The sequence below is a fragment of the Squalius cephalus genome (genome assembly GCF_949319135.1).
Source record: "Squalius cephalus genome assembly, chromosome: 9".
Taxonomy (NCBI): domain Eukaryota; kingdom Metazoa; phylum Chordata; class Actinopteri; order Cypriniformes; family Leuciscidae; genus Squalius; species Squalius cephalus.
Genome location: NC_137130.1, coordinates 35,871,161 through 35,878,170, shown reverse-complemented (window position 1 = coordinate 35,878,170; position 7,010 = coordinate 35,871,161).

Genomic DNA, 7,010 nt, shown 5'->3' with positions numbered 1-7,010 from the left:
TCTAGGCGCAGGTCCTCCATTTAATCAGGATACGGCCTGGATCCGGCGGACTACAACATGTGTTGTGGTCGTGTCTAGGCGCAGGTCCTCCATTTAATCAGGATACGGCCTGGTTCCGACTGACTACATCATGTGTTGTGGTCGTGTCTAGGTGCAGGTCCACCATCTAATCAGGATACGGCCCAGATCCGGCTGACTACATCATGTGTTGTGGTCGTGTCTAGGCGCAGGTCCACCATCTAATCAGGATACGGCCCTGATCCGGATGACTACATCATGCGTTGTGGTCATGTCTAGGTGCAGGTCCACATCTGATCTGGATACAGCCCGGATCCTTCTGACTACATCATGTGTTGTGGTTGTGTCTAGGCGCAGGTCCTCCATCTGATCTGGATATTGCCCGGGTTCCGACTGACTACATCATGCGTTGTGGTCGTGTCTAGGTGCAGGTCCACATCTGATCTGGATACGGCCCGGATATGGCTGAATACATCATGCGTTGTGGTCGTGTCTAGGCGCAGGTCCTCCATTTAATCAGGATACGGCCTGGATCCGGCGGACTACAACATGCGTTGTGGTCGTGTCTAGGCGCAGGTCCTCCATCTGATCTGGATACGGCCCGGATATGGCTGAATACATCATGCGTTGTGGTCGTGTCTAGGTGCAGGTCCACATCTGATCTGGATACGGCCCGGATCCGGCTGACTACATCATGTGTTGTGGTCGTGTCTAGGCGCAGGTCCACCATCTAATCAGGATACGGCCTGGATCCGGCGGACTACAACATGCGTTGTGGTCGTGTCTAGGCGCAGGTCCTCCATCTGATCTGGATACGGCCCGGATATGGCTGAATACATCATGCGTTGTGGTCGTGTCTAGGTGCAGGTCCACATCTGATCTGGATACGGCCCGGATCCGGCTGACTACATCATGTGTTGTGGTCGTGTCTAGGCGCAGGTTCACCATCTAATCAGGATACGGCCCTGATCCGGATGACTACATCATGCGTTGTGGTCATGTCTAGGTGCAGGTCCACATCTGATCTGGATACGGCCCGGATATGGCTGAATACATCATGCGTTGTGGTCGTGTCTAGGCGCAGGTCCTCCATTTAATCAGGATACGGCCTGGATCCGGCGGACTACAACATGTGTTGTGGTCGTGTCTAGGCGCAGGTCCTCCATTTAATCAGGATACGGCCTGGTTCCGACTGACTACATCATGTGTTGTGGTCGTGTCTAGGTGCAGGTCCACCATCTAATCAGGATACGGCCCAGATCCGGCTGACTACATCATGTGTTGTGGTCGTGTCTAGGCGCAGGTCCACCATCTAATCAGGATACGGCCCTGATCCGGATGACTACATCATGCGTTGTGGTCATGTCTAGGTGCAGGTCCACATCTGATCTGGATACAGCCCGGATCCTTCTGACTACATCATGTGTTGTGGTTGTGTCTAGGCGCAGGTCCTCCATCTGATCTGGATATTGCCCGGGTTCCGACTGACTACATCATGCGTTGTGGTCGTGTCTAGGTGCAGGTCCACATCTGATCTGGATACGGCCCGGATATGGCTGAATACATCATGCGTTGTGGTCGTGTCTAGGCGCAGGTCCTCCATTTAATCAGGATACGGCCTGGATCCGGCGGACTACAACATGCGTTGTGGTCGTGTCTAGGCGCAGGTCCTCCATCTGATCTGGATACGGCCCGGATATGGCTGAATACATCATGCGTTGTGGTCGTGTCTAGGTGCAGGTCCACATCTGATCTGGATACGGCCCGGATCCGGCTGACTACATCATGTGTTGTGGTCGTGTCTAGGCGCAGGTCCACCATCTAATCAGGATACGGCCCTGATCCGGATGACTACATCATGCGTTGTGGTCATGTCTAGGTGCAGGTCCATATCTGATCTGGATAAGGCCCGGATCCTTCTGACTACATCATGTGTTGTGGTTGTGTCTAGGCGCAGGTCCTCCATCTGATCTGGATACGGCCCGGATCCTTCTGACTACATCATGTGTTGTGGTTGTGTCTAGGCGCAGGTCCTCCATCTGATCTGGATATTGCCCGGGTTCCGACTGACTACATCATGTGTTGTGGTTGTGTCTAGGCGCAGGTCCTTCATCTGATCAGGATACGGCCCGGATCCGGCTGACTACATCATGTGTTGTGGTTGTGTCTAGGCGCAGGTCCTCCATCTGATCTGGATATTGCCCGGGTTCCGGCTGACTACATCATGCCTTGTGGTCGTGTCTAGGCGCAGGTCCTCCATTTAATCAGGATACGGCCCGGATCCGGCGGACTACATCATGTGTTGTGGTTGTGTCTAGGCGCAGGTCCTCCATCTGATCTGGATATTGCCCGGGTTCCGGCTGACAACATCATGTGTTGTGTCTAGGCGCAGGTCCTCCATCTGATCTGGATATTGCCCGGGTTCCGGCTGACTACATCATGCGTTGTGGTCGTGTCTAGGCGCAGGTCCTCCATCTGATCTGGATATTGCCCGGGTTCCGGCTGACTACATCATGTGTTGTGGTTGTGTCTAGGCGCAGGTCCTCCATCTGATCTGGATATTGCCCGGGTTCCGGCTGACTACATCATGTGTTGTGGTCGTGTCTAGGCGCAGGTCCTCCATCTGATCTGGATATTGCCCGGGTTCCGGCTGACTACATCATGCCTTGTGGTCGTGTCTAGGCGCAGGTCCTCCATCTGATCTGGATATTGCCCGGGTTCCGGCTGACTACATCATGCCTTGTGGTCGTGTCTAGGCGCAGGTCCTCCATCTGATCTGGATATTGCCCGGGTTCCGGCTGACTACATCATGCGTTGTGGTCGTGTCTAGGCGCAGGTCCTCCATCTGATCTGGATATTGCCCGGGTTCCGGCTGACTACATCATGTGTTGTGGTTGTGTCTAGGCGCAGGTCCTCCATCTGATCTGGATATTGCCCGGGTTCCGGCTGACTACATCATGTGTTGTGGTTGTGTCTAGGCGCAGGTCCTCCATCTGATCTGGATATTGCCCGGGTTCCGGCTGACTACATCATGTGTTGTGGTCGTGTCTAGGCGCAGGTCCCCCATCTGATCTGGATATTGCCCGGGTTCCGGCTGACTACATCATGTGTTGTGGTTGTGTCTAGGCGCAGGTCCTTCATCTGATCTGGATATTGCCCGGGTTCCGGCTGACTACATCATGCCTTGTGGTCGTGTCTAGGCGCAGGTCCTCCATTTAATCAGGATACGGCCCGGATCCGGCGGACTACATCATGCGTTGTGGTCGTGTCTAGGCGCAGGTCCTCCATCTGATCTGGATATTGCCCGGGTTCCGGCTGACTACATCATGTCTTGTAGTTGTGTCTAGGCGCAGGTCCTCCATCTGATCTGGATATTGCCCGGGTTCCGGCTGACTACATCATGTGTTGTGGTTGTGTCTAGGCGCAGGTCCTTCATCTGATCAGGATACGGCCCGGATCCGGCGGACTACATCATGCGTTGTGGTCGTGTCTAGGCGCAGGTCCTTCATCTGATCTGGATATTGCCCGGGTTCCGGCTGACAACATCATGTGTTGTGGTTGTGTCTAGGCGCAGGTCCTTCATCTGATCAGGATACGGCCCGGATCCGGCGGACTACATCATGTGTTGTGGTTGTGTCTAGGCGCAGGTCCTCCATCTGATCTGGATATTGCCTGGGTTCCGGCTGACTACATCATGCATTGTGGTCGTGTCTAGGTGCAGGTCCTCCATCTGATCTGGATATTGCCCGGGTTCCGGCTGACTACATCATGTGTTGTGGTCGTGGCATAGTCATCCAAAAAAAAAAAAAAAAAAAAACATGGGATAGCTTTAATGTTTTTTTTGCCTGGGCATGCTTATGCACAAACCCATGTAATAATTGCAAACTCTAACAATATATGTGTCACAGTTGTGTTCTGTTTAGTTTGTTTTCATTGGACTTGTCTGCCTGTCTTCATATCATGTGTCTTCTTCACTGTTATTATTAGTTCAGTTGTATCACCTGTGTCTAGTTAATCATCATCATCATCATCATCATCATCATCCACATCACCTGTGTTCAGTTAATCAGTGTTCATCTGTGTTAATTTTTAAGTTCCTTCAGTTCAGTCAGTCTTTGTCCGTTATCTGTTATATTTAGTGTGTGATTATCCTGCCTGTCTCTACCTGTTGGAAATTATATTTAGTAAAAGTTTGTATCAGAGCCTTTTGCCTTCGCCTTCTTCTGCCTGCACCAGACCCTGACAATATGGAGTATAAATTCAACATCTGTCACTCGCTTGGTAGAGAAGAGGAGAACTGAACAATTACAATTCTAGAGAAAGAAAAAAAGGATATGATTAGTAGGAAAGCAGATACAATTTTGAAAGCTTGAACCAAACTTACAATGTGAAGGTAAAGATTTGTAGAAATATATCAAGTACTTGTTGAGAGTGTGTCTGTTGGAAGGTTGAACTCCAAGAAGAATGAGGTGACTTTGAAAGGTGTTTTTTTTACACAAAGAACCATTTCAGCATTAAAGGACAATATGGTTCTAAATAGAACTATTACTATGTGTAAAGAACCTTTAAAGAGCCATCTTTTTTTTGAGAGTGGAAATGGAACGTTCGCTGAGTACATTAACTTTGTCTCTTTACTCAAGGCCAATGGGACTTTGCAAATATTCATAAGCAATTGTTTGCAAACGTCCAGCAGTGTTTCACCCCTCCCCGTGCTGCAAAATCATCCAGTCAGAAGGTACTCAGTGTATCATTTCACACTCTACTGCACAGCTCAAATGAGCATGGGCAGACGAGGAGACTGACTTCAGCCGGCCAAACGAAACTAAAACAAATCCTGCATATCAGACATGCTCCAGTGCATGTATGATTCATCTGGCTGGGTAAACTGTTTTTCTTTTTAGGTGTTTGCAGAATGCCTCCAAGTGCTCGCTGTTATTGTGTGTTGCTCCATGCACCCCGGCTCATGTGCCACTGAGATTGTTTCCAACTGGAAAATTATATCAAACCAAACAACAACACCTGAAACCATATGAAATGAAATTAATCGAGTTACTGATTTGGAAACTCGAGCCATATGTGGAAATGAACTACAGCAGGATTTGCAGGTAGCACTTGAGAGTGTGTGAAGCAGAGAAGCATTTATCTTATTCTAATTACAGATTCAAATGAAACATTATTTAGTAACTGACTTTTATTTCTTTTAATTCGTATGTAGTTTCTTCTCATTTTGTTTTTGTATGAAAACTGTCACAAACAATAACTGTAACAGCAGTAAACAGTGGTCTTTAATATAAGAAATTACATTCATGTCATTAGTATAAGTATATTATTCATTAGTATAAGAAATGACATGGTCATTTTTGTCTGACAAGACCACTGTTTCGAGTAGCATCACTTGAGACGTCACATACCTCAATGCTCTTTTAGCACTTTGTTGTTTTGCTCTTTATTTTTAAAGAGCCATACAAAATCACCCAAACCTAAAAAAGTTATGAATTGCCATGTGCAAGGGATTATCTGTGTCTGTTTCTTGTGTTTGAGTTTGTTTCTATGGTTTCTCATTGATTTGATTATCATGTGCAACTGTTGTTCATTTCTTTGATTAGTTTGACTTGTGTATTTAAGCTGTGTTTCTTTCAGTTCATTGTCTTTTCTCGTCACATTATGTTGTCATGACTGACCATACACACTTTAAAAACACTAGTTTATTAAGTATTTCTACTGGATCCACAAAAATACATGAAATGGGAGATTGCATTGCCCTACATTTGCCAGTGATAATACACTACACTGCACACACTACGATAGAGTTGTATGTATTTGTTCTATATTTAGAGACCAAGCTGTAATGAGCAACCATTGTTCACTGAAGGTGCGGCACCTATCGTCAGTGTTCCTATTTTTATTATTATTATTCCGCTCTGAAAGTCTATGGCAGCCCATAGAACTGCTTGTGGGAAAGATATGAAATTTGGCACAAAGATAGAGGACAGTCTGAACTGTCCCATATCAAATTTGGAGTCTCTATATCAAACTCTCTAGCGCCACCTACTGTCCAAATTTCTACTCCCATTTATTCTAATAACTTTTGAATTGTAAAGGGTAAGAAATAAAATTCGATTTTCATGAAAATTAAACCAGATCATCTTCAGATGTCGACAAAAGTTGTCGGCATGGTCAAAAGAGATAAACAATTAAATTGCATTACAAGCGATTGTATTTATGATTTTTTAGTCTTTTAGTCTTTAATTGCTCATTGTTGCACTTTGTCTGATGCTCTCAGTCATGCTGGCATGACTTATTGTGCCTTTTTTGTGCTTGGCCCCTTAATTGCTGCTTGCAGCTATATTTCTTTGCAGTTTTATTTGGTGCTTTAATTGACAGTGTTTTCTGTTTGTTATGTTGATCAAAAATGTTTAAACTAAAATGCAATGGCATTACAATTATTTTGTAAAATTTTGCCACATTGCACCAAAGATTATGGCAAATAAAGTATAAAATTTTAACTGATGTCCATATTTTTTTATTAGTGTTACAAATCCCATGCAGTCTCAGCACTTTACTACATTACACAGTTTAAGGATAAAGTGTGCAAAGTTTAACTGGATAAGAGTTGGAGAAGTGAAGCCGATGGAGGGAGTGTGATGTTCTGGGTAATGTTCTACTAGGAAACCCTGGGTCTGGCCATTCATGTGGACGACAATTTAGCACATGCAACCTAACTAAACACTGTTGCAGACCAGGTACAGTACATCCCTTCATCACACTGGTGTTCATTGGTGCAACTGTCTCTTATAGGATAATGCACACTGCCACACTGCACACATTGTTCAGGAATTGTTTGAGGAACTGGATGAAGAGTTCAAGGTGTTGTCCTGGCATCCAAACTCACCAGATCTCAATCCAGTTGAGTATCTTTGGGACGTGCTGGACCAACAAGTTCGATCCATGGCGGCTCCACCTCACAACCTACAGGAAGAAACGTCTTGGTG